Source organism: Schistocerca cancellata, chromosome 12, assembly GCF_023864275.1.
Source record: "Schistocerca cancellata isolate TAMUIC-IGC-003103 chromosome 12, iqSchCanc2.1, whole genome shotgun sequence".
Lineage (NCBI taxonomy): Eukaryota > Metazoa > Arthropoda > Insecta > Orthoptera > Acrididae > Schistocerca > Schistocerca cancellata.
Window position 1 is genome coordinate 17,806,561 of NC_064637.1, and position 17,274 is coordinate 17,823,834.

A 17,274-nucleotide genomic window follows, 5' to 3' on the forward strand; every position below is an offset into this window, starting at 1 on the left:
TGTGCGACGCAACGCGCTGGTCCTCTTTTCCTGTTTCCGTGTCAGTCTAATCCAGTAATGGTATCCGTTGAACGACTTTTTTTTTTTTTTTTTTTTTTTTTTTTTTTTTTTTTACATGTATCTCGTACGTAGGTGGACTGCACGTCCTGAGGACTGACCTTCGACTGCCATCTACCTTTCCCACTATTACTTTTATCTAGCCGTTCGACTTTAAAACTCTCACTAGACAAACTTAAAGTTACTTTTAAGATTCCTGATGTTTCTAGTGATTGTCCGACAGTCGCGTAACCAGTAATGGGTCTTTCCGCCTACTCGTGCGCACTATATGTAGAGGGTAATTGCCAGTCCCTGTACCAAGTGTCGATCTACAGCAGGTATCCGTACATTTCCATGTGTGTAACAGCCTCATAGCCAAACGGTCTCATGGGGCCTCTGACGTTACGTCCGTCTCAAGATTTCACACTGTTAAGAGTAACATAGTACACTACTGGCCATTAAAATTGCTACACCAACAAGAAATGCAAATGATAAGCAGGTATTCATTGGACAAATATATTATACTAGAACTGACATGTGATTAATTTTTCACGCAATTTGGGTGCATAGATCCTGAGAAATCAGTACCCAGAGTAACCACTTCTGGCCGTAATAACGGCCTTGATACGCCTGGGCATTGAGTCAAACAGAGCTTGGATGGCGTGTACAGGTACAGCTGCCCATGCAGCTCCAACACGATACCACAGTTCATCAAGAGTAGTGACTGGCGTATTGTGACGAGCCAGTTGCTCGGCCGCCAGTATTGGCACAGGTAACAGCGGCGACGCGTCGTGGCATGGAAGCAATGGGCCTTGGTAGGTCCCTGGATGGATGATGATGATGATGATGGTGATGATTGGTTTGTGGGGCGCTCAATTGCGCGGTTATCAGCGCCCGTACAAATTCCTAACCTTTGCTCAGTCCAATCTCGCCAATGATGAGGACAACACAAACACCCAGTCATCTCGAGGCAGGGGAAAATCCCTGACCCCGCCAGGAATCGAATCCGGGACCCCGTGCTCGGGAAGCGAGAACGTGACAGCGAGACCACGAGCTGCGGACCCCTGGATGGGGTTGGTACCGCATCTGCACACACTAGTCGCCTAATTCCCGTAAATTCCGGGGAGGGGCGCGGTGATCTCTGACGCCACGTTCAGTCACATCCCAGATGTGTTCGATCGGGTTCAGATCTGGCGAGTTGGCCGGCCAGCACATCAATTGGAACTCGCCACTGTGCTCCTCAAACGACTCTGCCACACTCCTGGCCTTGTGACATGAGCGTTATCTTGCTGAAAAACGCCACTGCCGTCGGGAAACACGATCGTCATGAAGGGGTGTATGTGATCTGCAACCGGTGTATGATACTCCTTGGCCGTCATGGTGCCTTGCACGAGCTCCATTGGACTGATGGATGCCCACGTGGGTGTTCTTCAGTGCATACTGGAGCCTGCCGGCCGGGGTGGCCGAGCGGTTCTAGGCGCTACAGTCTGGAACCGTACGACAACTACGGTCGCAGGTTCGAATCCTGCTTCGGGCATGGATGTTTGTGATGTCCTTAGGTTAGTTAGGTTTAACTAGTTCTAAGTTCTACGGGGATGATGACCTAAGAAATTAAGTCCCATAGTGCTCAGAGCCATTTGAACCATACTGGAGCCGCCACCAACTTGTCTCCGTCCCGCAGTACAGATGTCAAGGAGCTGTTCCCCTGGAAGACGACGGATTCGCGTCCTCCCATCGTCACGCTGAAGAAGCTATCGGGATTCATCAGACCTTGCAATGCTCTGCCACTAGGTCTACGTCCAGTAGTTGCTCATGTCCTTCTGTTGACTCCGGGAGATACATGGGTCGGCGACTGCGGAGGTTCACCGTTAGGAGCGTTCGCTGCAGTATATGTTCAGACACCCTTGCGTTTTGCCCCTCATCAAACTCTGATGTTAGTTGCGCCACACTCCGTCGCCTGTCCAACCTACGACGTCGACATTGCAATGCGGGGTGGCCGCCGAAGACCACGACGCCTGGACGTGGTTTCACCATGGTTTCGCCACGTGTTGAAAACATTCACGTGACAAGCCGTGCAGTTTCCGAACTGCTCGTGCCGAGCCTGCGGACTGTCACAATCTGCCCTCGGTCAAACTAAAAAAAAAAAAAAAAAAAAAGCTCTGAGTTCTGTGGGACTTAACTTCTAAGGTCATCAGGCCCCTAGAACTTAGAGCTACTTAAACCTAACTAACCTAACGACATCACACACATCCATGCCCGAGGCAGGATTCGAACCTGTGACCGTAGCGGTCGCGCGGTTCCAGACTGTAGCGCCTAGAACCGCTCGGCCACTCCGGTCGGCAGGTCAAACTCACAGGGAGACGGCACGACCGTGGGTTCGGGGATTTGTCCGAAATTTTGTGTGGTGAAAGAGGACCGCTAACACCTCACATAGGTAAAGTATTAGGACGCACTACCCGGAAAATCCCGAGAAAAATCGATCCAAAGTTTCTTAGATGCCGTATGAGAATAAAATGTGAGTCCGGTGCCGAGCCCCCGTCTGGCCTACGTGGTTAGCTCTCGGACACTTACGCCAGAGGTCTCGGGTTCGATTCCTCTTTCGGCTCTTTTTTTTATTCTGTTGCTTGCAAAATTGCAGCGCATTGTTACAGGAGAATGGTGAAATTAATTCCCGGGAAGATTGTATAAACATTCATTCTGTAATTCACCATAAATTATCGTCAGCAATATTCCGAGACATGATTTAATATTCCTGGTTTGCCTCAAAATTATCAGAAACTCAAAACATTTTCGTAAATGTTGATGGGGCACGTTTTTGTACAGATTTATTGCAAACGCCCTGTGACTGTAAAAAATCCGCTGTTATATGTTGCGCAAGATGTCGCAAAAATTATTGCTTTGTTCGTTTTTACGATAACTACCACTGCGGTTCTTGTTATATAATTATTATATGTATAATAATTGAATGTTTCCCAATCGACTTTGTTATTCTGAGTAAATCCCAATGTTTCTCATCATATACTTTTACAATGTAAAATGGAAAACCCACCGCCATGAATTGTGTTGTTGGACAAAAAGAAAATAATTTTTATTCAATAATGTAACTAATTTGTGTAAGATAATGTAGGTTTGGGAAACTTTCTGAATAATTGGTGGAATAACAAGAGACAATGAAACAGAATTTAAAAAAAGTGCCGGAGGAGGAATCGAACCCGAGACCTCTGGCGTAAGAGTCCGAGCCGTAAACATGTAGGCCAGACGGCGGCTCGGCAATGGACTAACATTTTATACTCATACGGCACCTGAGAAACTTTGGATCGATTTTTCCCGGGATTTTCCGGGTAGTGCGTCCTAATATTTTAACCACGTGAGGTGTTAGGGGTCCTCTTCCACCACACAAAATTTCGGACAAATCCCGGACCCCACACGGTCGTGCCGTCCCCTTGTCAGTTAGGTCGCACGCCTTCCCCCCACTCTAGCAAGGACAGCACGCTCACTGGTAATTCACGCACCGTGCGTGTGCCTGTCTGGCAGCTTTTCGTCCCCAGATGACGCTGACATCGCCAGGACAAGTTTGTGTTGATAGTAAGTAAGTGGCCATAATGTTCTCGCTGATCGCCGCATAAGGATTGAAAATGGTAATGAATTCTAAAAAAACAATTTATTTTCGACACAGGATATTTTTTCAGTTTCTCGACCATGCGGAGGTGTTTGCGGCTTAACCGATAGCGGAGAAGCCTCCAGTCAGTAGAAGGCGCACGTTCCCAGGCTGACCTTGCCTCTTGCCAACGACAAATCGGACACGATTCAGGAGTCCTCTGTCATATCAGGCGAACCATAGGAAGTTTAGTAAGGCAAGGTACACAGGCAAAGAACCTCCATTAAGAAAACTAGCAGAACGTAGGTGCAAACGACTGAAACGGCACACTCCTCAATTAAACGTTTGCATAGCCATTGTCGGTAGACATCTGCTCACAACCATAGTGCTAAGGCAAATACCGATAACTTTGATTTATAGCGACGAAAATGTGATGTAAAGAAATTATTTATTTCATATTTCTTAAAACAGTTACATGAAACAATCATATCTCAAATTTTTCGGACAAATGTTTTTCAAATGATTTGTTTCTCTGAACTGCAATTTCTTAGGAGCTGAGCTGAAGTGCCGGCCGCGGTGGTATTGCGATTCTAGGCGCTCAGTCCGGAACCGCGCGACTGCTACGGTCGCAGGTTCGAATCCTGCCTCGGGCATGGATGTGTGTGATATGCTTAGGTTAGTTACGTTTAAGTAGTTCTAAGTTCGAGGGGACTGATGACCACAGATGTTAAGTCGCATAGTACTCAGAGCCATTTGAACCTTTTTGATAGGAACCTAACTCGTATACAGTCTGGGCTGGAAGTCTTTCCTCCAGTTTGGTTAGTTGATTTGGAGGAGGGGGACCAAACACTGAGGTTCAAAAAAAAAGTTCAAATGTGTGTGAAACCTTATGGGACTTAACTGCTAAGGTCATCAGTCCCTAAGTTTACACACTACTTAAATTATCTTAAGGACAAACACAGACAGACACACACACACACACACACACACACACACACACACACACACACGCCCGAGGGAGGACTCGAACCTCCTCCGGGACCAGCCGCACAGTCCACGACTGCATCGCCTCTGACCGCTCTGCTAATCCCGCGCGGCAAACACTGAGGTCGTCGGTGCTATCGGAGTAGGGAAGGACGGGGGAGGAAGTCGGCTGGGCAATTTCGAAGAAACCATCCTGGCATTTGCATGAAGCGTTTTAGGGAAATCACGGAAAACCTCAAAGAGAACGGTCGGACGGGGGTTTGAACCGTCGTCCTCCTGAATGTGAGTCCAGCGGGCTAAGTACTGCGCCACCTCGCTCAGTCCTTTCCTTTACCAAGCGACTTGAGGGGGGTAGGACGTCAAACAGGCCGACTTGGAGCAGGAGGGGTACCACAGGACATTTCAATTTCTACTGTCTATACAAATAAATTCATATACCGTTGTCAGCATGACCAGGAAGAAATCAGGATTCACACTCATCGAGGTGGAAGTTCAAAAACATAACAAAATAAATTTTTTTAGATGTGAAATTTAATCATTTTTTCACTTACTATTGGCTGCATTTGTTGTTATAGGTACATTTTTTTTCATATGTAACAGAGATTTTTCGGTGAATTTTGCACAGCATACAAACCATACTTACAGGTGTATGAAACTCTAGAATTTATTCAGTTTATGAACAAATGAATGACCTGTTAAATTTTACACTTCATGTTTAGAAAAAACTCAAATTTTGTAGTTAATTATCTCAATTATTACAACAGTTTTTAATAGATTTGGAAAATTCTAGAGTTTTGCGTTACGGAGTTTGTGTCTAATAAGCATACTAAGTTTGAAAGCAATAGGATATTTATTTTGGACGTTACATGTACCTAAGTATGGAAATTTGTGTTTTGTGGAAAATGGCTGTTAAAGTTTCTGCTTGTATTCGGCATTCTTTTAGAACTGTCCAGCACCATAAGCAGGTTCTTTTTCATTTTCTTAATCAGTTTTCTTCCTCTTCACATTCCTATGTTGCACTCTTCTTGATTTCATCACCTCCAAAAATGAATATCTGCTTTCACTACACGCTCTCTATCGCATACAAAGCTTCGATGCAGTTCAGTCTGGGCTTAATTCCCATTTTTCTCTAAAACATATTTCCTGCTTTGCACACCATCATTATAACATGAAACTGTGTCATGAACACCAATTTCAATTGCATTTCTCCCCAAAAAAATGGTTTTTGGCAGTCTTTCCCATACACATTTATTAAAACTTTCATTTGGGTTTGAGGCACCCCCATGAAGACATTTCTTCAATAAATGTTCATTTGCAAAGTCTCTGAATATAGGTTTGATGGCTTCCATGACAGCAGTTGGTAGAGAATTCCTGTGATGTTATTCTTTACTTACATATGACAGAAGAATGCTGTGCAAAGGGGAGTGGCGCTGCATCTTGGTACGCTGAAGACCAAAGAACGTGCCTTATAATCTCTCAAATATAAGTTTTATACATCAAACTAATCAGGAAGATTTGCGCTATAAAATAGGCGTATTTTTAAAAAATCGATTTTTTTTTAAATTTTTGACGTCCTACTCCCCTTAAGTTGTTTAGCTACAGTGAGGCTATCTACTTCCAAGTTACTCATGTCGGCCGTTGTTGCTGTTTCGAATCGTGGAATACTTACTGAATCTTAGTTGGTGGAAGAATTTCGGAAGACCGTGTTTAGTAAGTCCACTTGAGTGGAACTGCAGTCGGTGGTAAAACCATTTCTGTCATGTAGTGAGTGTATTGATTAGCGGCCGCTGGTGTACTTTACACCGATCGATGCCTCTCTGGGATTGCTGTCAGATTTGGAGACAGAGTTTTATTGTTGACAGTAAAAAACCCTGTCGAATTGAAGTCGGCACGACGCTTCGAGCATCTGTAAACACCAGTCATTCTTGGAGAAAGTTCGACACACCCAGTCGGAGTTTACTTAAAATTCTCGTAAAAGCCCGCGTACAGGCTAAATACCGCAGTGAAGAATGGCGCCGCGCTTCGATGAACACCGTGCATTAGCGCGGCAGTCCGGTGAACGCCAGCCCGCAGTTTCCCGTGTCTGCCTCATGCACGGCAGACTGGAGCCGGGCTTTCGTTGGCGCGGCGGCGTTTCCATTAGCTGATTACTGTCCGGCCGCTCTGCCGCCGTTTTCATTTCAAACGCTACTGCTGGTGCCAGCGAGAGTATCGCATGGCCTAAATGAATATTCGCTCGTACCGCTTTCGCAGGAGCCATTATTTGCAATACAGACACTGAACACACAGTTTCACTTCCATCTATTTCGGTCTCGTCAGAACATAAGCATATCATTCCATCGCATTCGCCGAGGTAGTTCACTGTGAAATGTCATCAAAGCAAACGAGAACGTTCTGATAGTGTGAAAAGGGTTGCGTATTTGCCCATGTAATGCACTGTTGCAGAATATTTCAATCTGTGCAACGCACGATGTGCCTCACCATTCCGAGAGGAATTTTTTCGTTGGAGACATTGTGTGGGAGCCTTTCCACAGTTTAATCAGGGAATGGAAGACCGAGAGAAAAGTACTCGGATTCAAAAAGGCGCAACGGCTCTACTGTTCAACATACGTACCTAAAAAGCAATCAAGGAAATAAACGAAAGTTTCGGAACGGATACCAAAATTCACTGCGGACGGATATGAGTTATGTGATGTATAAGGGGTAATTAAATAAAATAGAGATAGAAGGAAAAAGTAAGTAAACTCTTGCCGGCCGGAGTGGCCGAGCGGTTAAAGGCGCTACAGTCTGGAACCGCACGACCGCTACGGTCGCAGGTTCGAATCCTGCCTCGGGCATGGATGTGTGTGATGTCCTTAGGTTGGTTTAAGTAGTTCTAAGTTCTAGGGGACTTATGACCACTACAGTTGAGTCCCATAGTGCTCAGAGCCATTTGAACCATTTCAAGTAAACTCTTTATTATTATTTCAAATGGTTCAAATGGCACTAAGCACTATGGGACTTAACATCGGAGCTCATCAGTCCCCTAGAACGTAGAACTACTTAAACCTAACTAACCTAACGACCTCACTCACATCCATCCCCGAGGCAGCATTCGAACTTGCGAGCGTAGCAGCCGCGTGGTTCCGGACTGAAGCGCCTAGAACCGCTCGCTCACAGCGGCCGGCTATTTCAGAAGCAATCGCCGTACCTGTTAATACGTTTATCCCACTGTGAGACATGACGGTTAATATCTTCATGAAAAAAATGTTTGTGGATGGTTGTGGAACCATGAATTACCTCTCCGTACAAATTTTGCTCCGAAATAAATCGGCAGCCACGGACGTCTCTCTTCACGGTACCAAAAATACGAAAATCGCGTGGGGGGAGATCGGCACTTTATGGAGGATGTGTAGGGCTTCCCAGCGAAACTTGTCTATCGTAGTCCAAAAATCTTGGCGACCTGTGGCCCTGCAAACATTTTTCCGTCGAGGCACTAACTGTCTTCTCTCACAGTGTAATAGATGTATTAACAATTATGACGATAATTTTGAAATAATGTTTTCTTACTTTTTTCCATCGTTTTTGTTTACTGCCCCTTATACTAAAGCATAGATATCCTTTGTGAATGATTGCAGGACTTGTTGTAGGAAACGATCACTTTACTGACCACGGAAGATGGATTGAGAGTAAGCAGAAAAAGGACGAAATTTCTCAGAAACAACAGAAATGAAATTAGCGACAAACTTAACATAAAATTTGCCTACCACGTCGTAATTGTATTTAAGTAACCGCGCTAAGTTGGAAGCAGAATAACACGCGACGGACGAAGCAAAGAGTACATAAAAAGCATACTAGCACAGGGAAAGAGCGCATTCCTAGCCAAAAGAAGTCTCTCGGTATCAAACATAAACAATTTGAGGAAGAACTTTCTGAGAATGTACGTTTTGGGTTACATCATTGTACGGAAGTGAATAATGGACTGTGAGAAAACCGAAAAAAGAAACAGAAAAACGTCGCGATTGAGATGTACTGTCACAGAAGAATGTTGAAAATGAATTGGAGTGACAAGACAGAAAATGTGGTGATTCTCTGGAGATTCGGCGATGAAAGGTAATACGTAGAAATTACTGCCCAGAAACAAGGGACATATTATTAAGATATCGGGCGATAGCTTCGATGAGACTAGAGGAAGAAGAAAAACTGTAGCACAAGTTGATAAATAACTGAGGACGTATGATACACGTGCTACCTGAAAATTAAGAGAATAATGCAGAATAGGAATTCGTAAAACCATCCAGAAAAAAGAACTCTCTGGACTACGGTTTATACGGTGCTTCGTATCTACAGCATCAAAATCATACTGACGGTAGAGGATGCTAAACTGAGTATTTTGAGGAATCAATGTTAAGAAATGAATATTTCATTTGGTGCCATGTCTGTAACTGGTTATGATTTTGAATCGACTTTCGTGGTGCTACTTTGAAACACAGTTCTCAATCGTCTGTGCTGTGTTCAAGGACTTTTTTCCTATCGAATTACATACAGTGCTTGGTGTACGAATCTACTTAAGAAACTAACCAGTATTTCGTTGGTGGGGTTTATAACGGAGAGAGATCTTCAGACTTAAAGTAACTTCGGGCATGCTCCAGTGGAGTGTGTATGCGGCCATTACTTTCACAATATACACACATTGACAAAAAGTATTGCATCACATCGCTTCCGTGAGTTCCGGAAACTGTACAGAAAATTAGATCAACATAAACATCATTTCTGCCCTTTTTATTGCTCATGAAAACCACACATTGCATGTTGTACCACCATACAGCGAGACTTTCAGAGGCGGTGGTCCAGATTGCTGTACGCACCGTTATCTCTAATACCCGGTAGCACGTCCTCTTGTATTGGTGCATGCCCTTATTCGTCGTGGCATACTACCTAGGTACTAATGATCCAGACTGTCCCACTCCTCAACGGCGATTCGGCGCACATCCCTCAGAGTGGTTGGTTGGTCACGTCGTCCATAAACAGTCCTCTTCAATCTATCCCAGGCATGTTCGATAGGGTTCATGTCTGGAGAACATGCTGGCCACTCTAGTCGAGCGATGTCCTGAAGGAAGTCATTCACAAGATATGCATGCTGAGGGCGCAAATTGTCGTCCACGAAGACGAATGCCTCGCCAATATGGTGCCGATGTGGTTGCACTGTCGGTCGGAGGATGGCACTCACGTATCGTACAGCCGTTACGCTCCTTTCATTACCACCAGCGGCATACGTCAGCCCCACATAATGCCACCCCAAAACAGTAGGGAACCTCCACCTTACTGCACTCCCTGCCTGTGTGTCTAAGGCGTTCAGTCTGACCGGGTTACCTCCAAACACGTGTCCGACGATTGTCTGGTTGAAGGCAAATGCAACACTCATCGGTGAAGAGAACGTGCTGCCAATTCTGAGCGGTCCATTCAGCTTGTTGTTGGGCCCATCTGTACCGCGCTGCATGGTGTCTCGGTTGCGAAGATGGACCTCGCCATGGACGTCGGGAGTGAAGTTGTGCATCATGTAGCATATTGCGCATAGTTTGAGTCTTAAAACTATGTCCTGTGACTGCACGAAAAGCATTATTCAACATGGTGGCGTTGCTGTCAGGGTTCCTTCGAGCCATAATCCGTAGGTAGCGGTAATCCACTGCAGCAGTAGCCATTGGGCGGCCTGAGCGAGGGATGTCATCGACAGTTCCTATCTCTCTGTATTTCTTCCATGTCCGAACAACATCGCTTTGGTTCACTCCGAGACGCCTTCACACTTTCTTTGTTGAGAGCCCTTCCTGGCACAAAGTAACAATGCGGACGCGATCGATCCGCGGTGTTGACCGACTAGGCATACAACACGAGGCGTGTACCTCCTTCTTGGTGGATTAACTGGAACTGATCGGCTGTCAGACTTCCTTCGTCTAATAGGCGTTGCATGCATGGTTGTTCACGTCTTTGGGAGGGTTTAGTGACATCTCTGGGCAGTGAAAATGACTGTGTCTGTGATACTGTATCCACAGTGAACGTCTATATTCAGGAGTTCTGGGAACTGGGGTGATGCAAAACTTTTTTTTGATCTGTGTACGCGAACGACCTAGTGGATAGCGCCGGGAGCTCTGAGGCTTTTCACGGATGATGCTGTTTTATACAGACAAGATTGTAGCGAAGTGCTGGAAGACCTGCAAAGGATCGATGCTTGGTGCAAGGACTGGCACTTGACGCTTTACTTAAACAAGTTTAGTGTATTGCGTTCAAATAAGCAAAGAGACCCATTATCGTATGAGCATAAGGTTATGGAGCAATGTCCGGATGTTTCCATCAGTTTGGTAGTATGGGTATGGAGGGATTCAATGTGGAGCGGCCCTATAAAACTAATCACACGTAATGCAGATGTCAGGCTGACAGTCAGTAGATGAATCCCCAGGAAGTGTAGCACACTCACAAACAAGGTGGCATACAAAAACCTTGTTCGACCAATAGTTGAATATTTCTCATCAGTTTGGGATCCGAACGAGACCGTATTGACGAAGAAAATAGAGAAGATTCCTACAAGAGTCTACGATCATCTCACAGAAAGACCATGAAGGTAAAACTGGTGAATTTATACGGATTCTTACTAATAATCATTCCTCTCGCAGACCATAACTGTGACAAAAAAAAAAGAGGGGCAGAGAGCGACATTGGTACAGGAAATGGCCTCCGTCACACACCATAAGGTGACTTGCGGAGCATAAATGTAGATGTACAGAAGACAAGAGGGATATTTGAAAGTGTCCGGCAATATTTTATGTGCCGATGTAGTGCCGTTGTAGTCACTTTGAGCTCTTTCGACGAACTTGTTGCTGTACGGTATGTCATTAAACACTATTGATTACCGATCATTAGGTCCTCATTTGACAGTAATCTGTTTCGGATCATCTACCATTTGCATCATTGGACACCAAAGGTAAGCGACACCCTGCCACGCAGAGGAGATAGAGGAAGTAAGACGAAACAGATTGCACGAAAAATATTCGAATATTAACTGGGACAACATTTGGAACAGTGTGTCTCCTTGGTTTATAGACAAAGAAGCTGTATACATAGTAGAAAATGCACTCCAACAAAATACCTATTGAAATGTGTGTTGCAACGTACACATTTAGTTTTCAGTTGTTCTTGCTGTGGTCTTCAGTCCAGAGACTGGTTTGATGCAGCTCTCCACGCTACTCTGTCCTGTGCAAGCTTCTTCATATCCCAGTACCTACTGCAGCCTACATCCTTCTGAATCAGCTTACTTCGAGACGTGGCCCGCTTCTACTTCTACCATCATGTTTTCGCTCCGCGAATAGCAAAACTCGACAACTATTGTCAGTAGACTATTTTATACTGTAGTGCAGTATCTGTGTTGTACCATATATTACAAAGCAGTGCCCCTTCGGAATCTGGTTTCGGATCCTGGTTCGGCACAAGTTTTTATTTGTTTTGAAATATTCTAGAGCTGAAGTGGAACCGTAATTGCAATTTGCAAATCATTTAGTAAGTATTGTCATTGTCTCATTTCATACTAAAATTCCCTCAGCATCAGATCAAAATAGTTCAAATGGCTCTAAGCACTATGGGACTTAACTTCTGAGGCCATCAGTCCCCTAGACTTAGAACTACTTAAACCTAACTAACCTAAGGACATCACACACATCCATGCCCGAGGCAGGATTCGAACCTGCGACCGTAGCGGTCGCGCGGTTCCAGACTGTAGCGCCTAGAACCGCTCGGCCACGTCGGCCGGCTCAGCATCAGTTGATTTAATTCGATTAAATTTCATTACGCCTACTTTTGTTGATGTTCATAGTATAAACTTGTTTAAAGATATTCATCTTAAAACATCCTCTCAAGAAACTATACATTCCGTTCAAATATTCTCCCGTGTCCTACGCATTGTCTGACAAAATTACAATTTCATTGGCAAACTTTAAATTTTCCCATATTTCCATTTGGTTTCTTTTACAGTTTGTTACCTTTATAGTGTGCTGTCTCTGAACTCCCTCCCCCCCCCCTTTTGTACTATGTTCAAGGAACAATCAAAAAATGTAAAGTATTTTAAAAGTTGATCGTAGGGATAGCTCTTTTGATTCGTCCTTCGCAAGACTAGTCAAAAAATAATACACTAATTCATATGGTTTAGAAATGTTGTCAAATTAAGCATCCGAATTTCCTCCCATCTCAGTTTTCCTTTCCAAGATTTCATCGTTCAATGTGTGTTTCGATGACGATATTTCCGTAGAGGAGCGGAGAAAATTATTCATGGCCACGCCGAGTACAACGTCCTCTGGTGGTAGTTAATGACTTCCAGGAACGTTTAGCCGGACAAGTGTCGTATTAATTATGCAAACAGCCCGCGCAGCGCAGGGCGTGCCTTGCCGCCCCTGCCGACGTCGCAACCCGCGTGACGGGGACTGCTGGTAGGTTGCATAAATCGTGGCGCAACTGTGAGCCCTCATGGTTTAACGACTCTTGTACGCGTTCGTATTACAAATTAATGCAAATCTCGCCACACACAAAAATCATACTGACACAGTTTAGTATCCACTGTACTGCTGCTTTAATTTCATTTCAGCGCTCCAAATTTTAATTCTTCGAGAGCTTCCGTTTCAAGCGGTTTTTATCGCCCCCGTAACGAATCGCGCGCGCGCGCACTTACAAACACGCACACAGAAAGCTATGCAAATGGTGACAATTTTCAGCAGCAAACTATGTGTCGAGTTCATTTCACAGGGGGTTCCCCCAGTCCCCCAAAGTAATTTTGGCTAATGTATTCAGGATTGGTTTTCTAGATGAACGAAATGAATTCGAGGGGATGGACGAAACGTAGCAGGAAAGTAATGCGACGTTTCGTTACAAAACAGTTAACACCATGTTATGCGCAACAAAAGAATCGCGTATTTTAAAGAACTAATGCGAAAATGAAATACTTCAAACAGGCTCTTGCCAGCGTGCCGTATCGCCGACTGCTAAAGCAAGACCGTATGAATGTTAACGTGAATGTTATATGTTCGGTTCATGTATATTACTACTACGCTATCCCGGAACCCGGAAGCATTTGCAGCGTAGGGACAACAAAAATTCGATTTTCAAAATTTGCGTGATTATTGACCGAATTTAGATTTTAAACGCTATCATATTATTGTCATTAAGAGCTGTAATCCTACATGAAGAGTTTTTACATACAGTAATACTAGGATTACAGTTAGAGACTTTGTATATGTCTGAGGGCAGCGTAACTCGCGGCACCAAATCACCCAGAATTTGAAACTGAGAGCACTTAACGTCTTCCAATAAAGTTTAGTTTCAAATTTTACGAAACATTTTTTCGCTGACATCCCCCCACAAAACGATGAAAGGAAGAAATGTTATCATTTAGTACATTTTCTCTGTTCATGCAGTAAATCGCCTGTATCAGGCGTGGCGTTTTGATTTATTACTTCTTTAGTACCGACCCTCTTCTCTACACAGTTAGCACACAGTATCTACATGTATCACTTAATGTAGCTGCAAAATGTTCTCGATGTACAAGACGTAGTTCAGAAGATACGACGTCTTAAACATTCACATACGTGACAAACTAGCTTTTGCACAAAATAAAGGTCAAATTGTCCAATATTTCTTGAAATTACTGCAACCAGTCGCCTTTCGTTTTGTTCGTCAATCTTTTTATTATTTGATTACCGGTTACGAACCGTCTAGCGATTAATTCATTAATTGTCTGCAGCAATATGGGAATAACGTAGAGTGATTAGAATCCGTTGTTTGGATGTTGGTGTACACAGTATTCTGGAAAACATAATGAAAGTTGCCCAGTGACGTTAACTGTACTGCACTTCAAGCACTTAACTACCGGTAACACATTCCACAAGCATATGGAAAACATAATGAAAGTTTTCCAGTGACGTTAATTGTACTGCACTTTACACAGTTAGCCACAGGTAACACAGTCCACATGCTTGTGGCTAACTGTGTAAAGTGCAGTACAATTAACGTCACTGAAAAAGTTTCATTATGTTTTCCAGAATACTGTGTACACTATTATCCAGCTGACGGATACTAATCACTCTACAGGTCTCCCACACTGCTGCAGACAATTAATATGTGTACCATAGGATGATGAATCGCTAGGTGCTTGGAAATCGGTAATCAAATATATATATATATATATATATATATATATATATATATATATATATATATATATATATAAACTGAAGAACAAAACAAAAGGCGACTGGTTGCAGTAATTTCAAGAAACATTTTCTCATCGCAGTAGCAGTGTTCCTCATCCATAATGGTTAAGTTCAAATTAATGGATAAGTTCAAATTATCCAGTTTATATTCATCCAGTGTTTCGTAATGAGAGCGACTTTCAACAAACATTAAGCACAGTTTCAAATCTTTTGCTAAACGATTTGTCGCTTTTATGCTTAACGGCAAATATTTAACACATTAACTCATTTGTAGTGTAATTAGACGTTTGAAGCTGATTTCTTTATGGGAGTTAGATTCTTTACAGAATCTGAGTTCACTAACAGAACCCAGTCCGTTATCCTGCACGGATAAAAGTGAAAGTAACATCGAGCGTGCAGCAAGGAAGTATAATAAGACTGCTAATGTTCTTTTTAGGCCCCACAACATTTAATTTTCTCAGTAAATTGTCCTAAAAGTTGTTTGTTTTTAGTTGACATCTTGTTTTAATCCTTGGAAACACAAGAGACTTTCTTCTCAAAAGAACGATTTATTTCAGGTCAAATTAATTATTTTATTTTATTAGTTTTGTAATTCTACACGTTTAATGCATAACACAGCGTCTTTTAGATCCTTTAGCGAACCAGTTTATTTATCTTTAATCTGCATGGCACGTTTAAGCAGCTACATTACAGAGAACCGTTATCAGTTTGGCACAATTGCACTCTTTGGTGACAGCTCAGAAGTACTGAAAAAGCAAAAACACAGTAATCAGATGAAATAAGTGTCTTTCTCAATGCCAAAATATTTTCAGATGACCACGTTTCGTTTCATAAATAGAGGTAGTAAGTAAGGTGGCGAGCTACCTGTAAGTGATAAAAGAACATTACCTATTGTCAGCACAAGTGGCCAAAATTCTAAATCAGCTGAATCGCTTGAATGTGACACTCCCTCTCATCGCGAAGATAGTGCATATCGAGACACTGATGGTCTCCAAATAACGAACCCACGTGTACTAACATGCCAAATGAATCACTCAGCAAAAAATAAAGGATACACACTAGAGAACTGCTGGTTTCGTTATTGGTCATGTTGTCACTCAATAGACTAAATCACTGTTACCAATTAGCAGAATACGAGTACATAATATTATAAAAATTCCACTTCGTCCAGTAAGAGGTAGTGTAATAAACCAAAAAGAACATTGAACTCCAAATGAAGATTTTCACGTCCAGAGGAGATTGACAACCTTGATATTGGTATGAAACACAATTTAGCAATTCTATGCTGTGTGGCAAAATGGGACGTAAGTGTGATATTGCTTTGTTCTTTACACCACAGCACCATTGTAGATGAAAGACGTTAACTCAAGTCAGAGAAAGACGAATTCTATAATGCATGTAAAGCAACAGTTCATTCTCTTCATCAGAAGGCACTGTACATACACAAATGACAGCCAAGAAAATGGTAATATGTCTTGCATATAGCAGAAATAAATATCTTGTGCGAATTTTCACAGCAATATCCCAAATAAGATCTGATAAAAGCAGACTTTTTCTCATTTGGAGACGAGAATCAACAACCTATGGCTCCAGAATAATGTTCTACAAGCCACTACACGTTGTGGAATTATTCGCGAATAGACAAAAAAAAATCACTAAAAATATGCTTCATGTGCCAACATCGATTAGATAGAAGAAGTCGTCAATCATTCTGCACATCCACGAAAAATATATGCAAAGAACACATTGGAATTTTTTGTGAAAAACTTTATTTTAATGACATTCTGGAGCGAATCAGTAAAATTAAGAGTACCAAGAGAGGAAAATGGAATTTATAATGCTATATTCCGTATCAGACTGCGACAAAGGTCACAATATCATAATAAATACTTTCTTTTCCTCCCTGTGTCAACAGCTCTCTCAAATTTTGATAATATTTCTTCTGATACCAACATTTAGTACGTATTTTAAGGTAGGAGTCTTGCTCCCCCCCCTCCCCCCAATCATCAAATGCAGTTTTGTTAGCCAACCCACTCGCCCATCCTAGCGGTAGACTTGCAACACCATGAAGATTGTAAGAAGTAAGAGGTGTCAAATTGACCTGAAGTGTACTACAGGCTTGATCATCCATTTGATAGCATTTCAGCGCAACGTCATCTACGTATAAGGAAACATTACGCAGCCTCATTCTGAAATCGCATTTTGTATTGTTTACTTGTGTATCTTTCACAAATGAGAAATGCCAACCAGCATGTTGGACTGACGACACTGTGGTCAATTGTTCTGCGACACTTCTGCTCGTCTTGGTCCGGATTATATGACTCTCACACGAATACAGAATCGACGGGTTCAGGAGGGCTATAATCAAAGCCATGTAGGGTTTCAGCTTCGCCGCATGACTAGCACTTCAGGGGGCAGACAAGTTGTTCG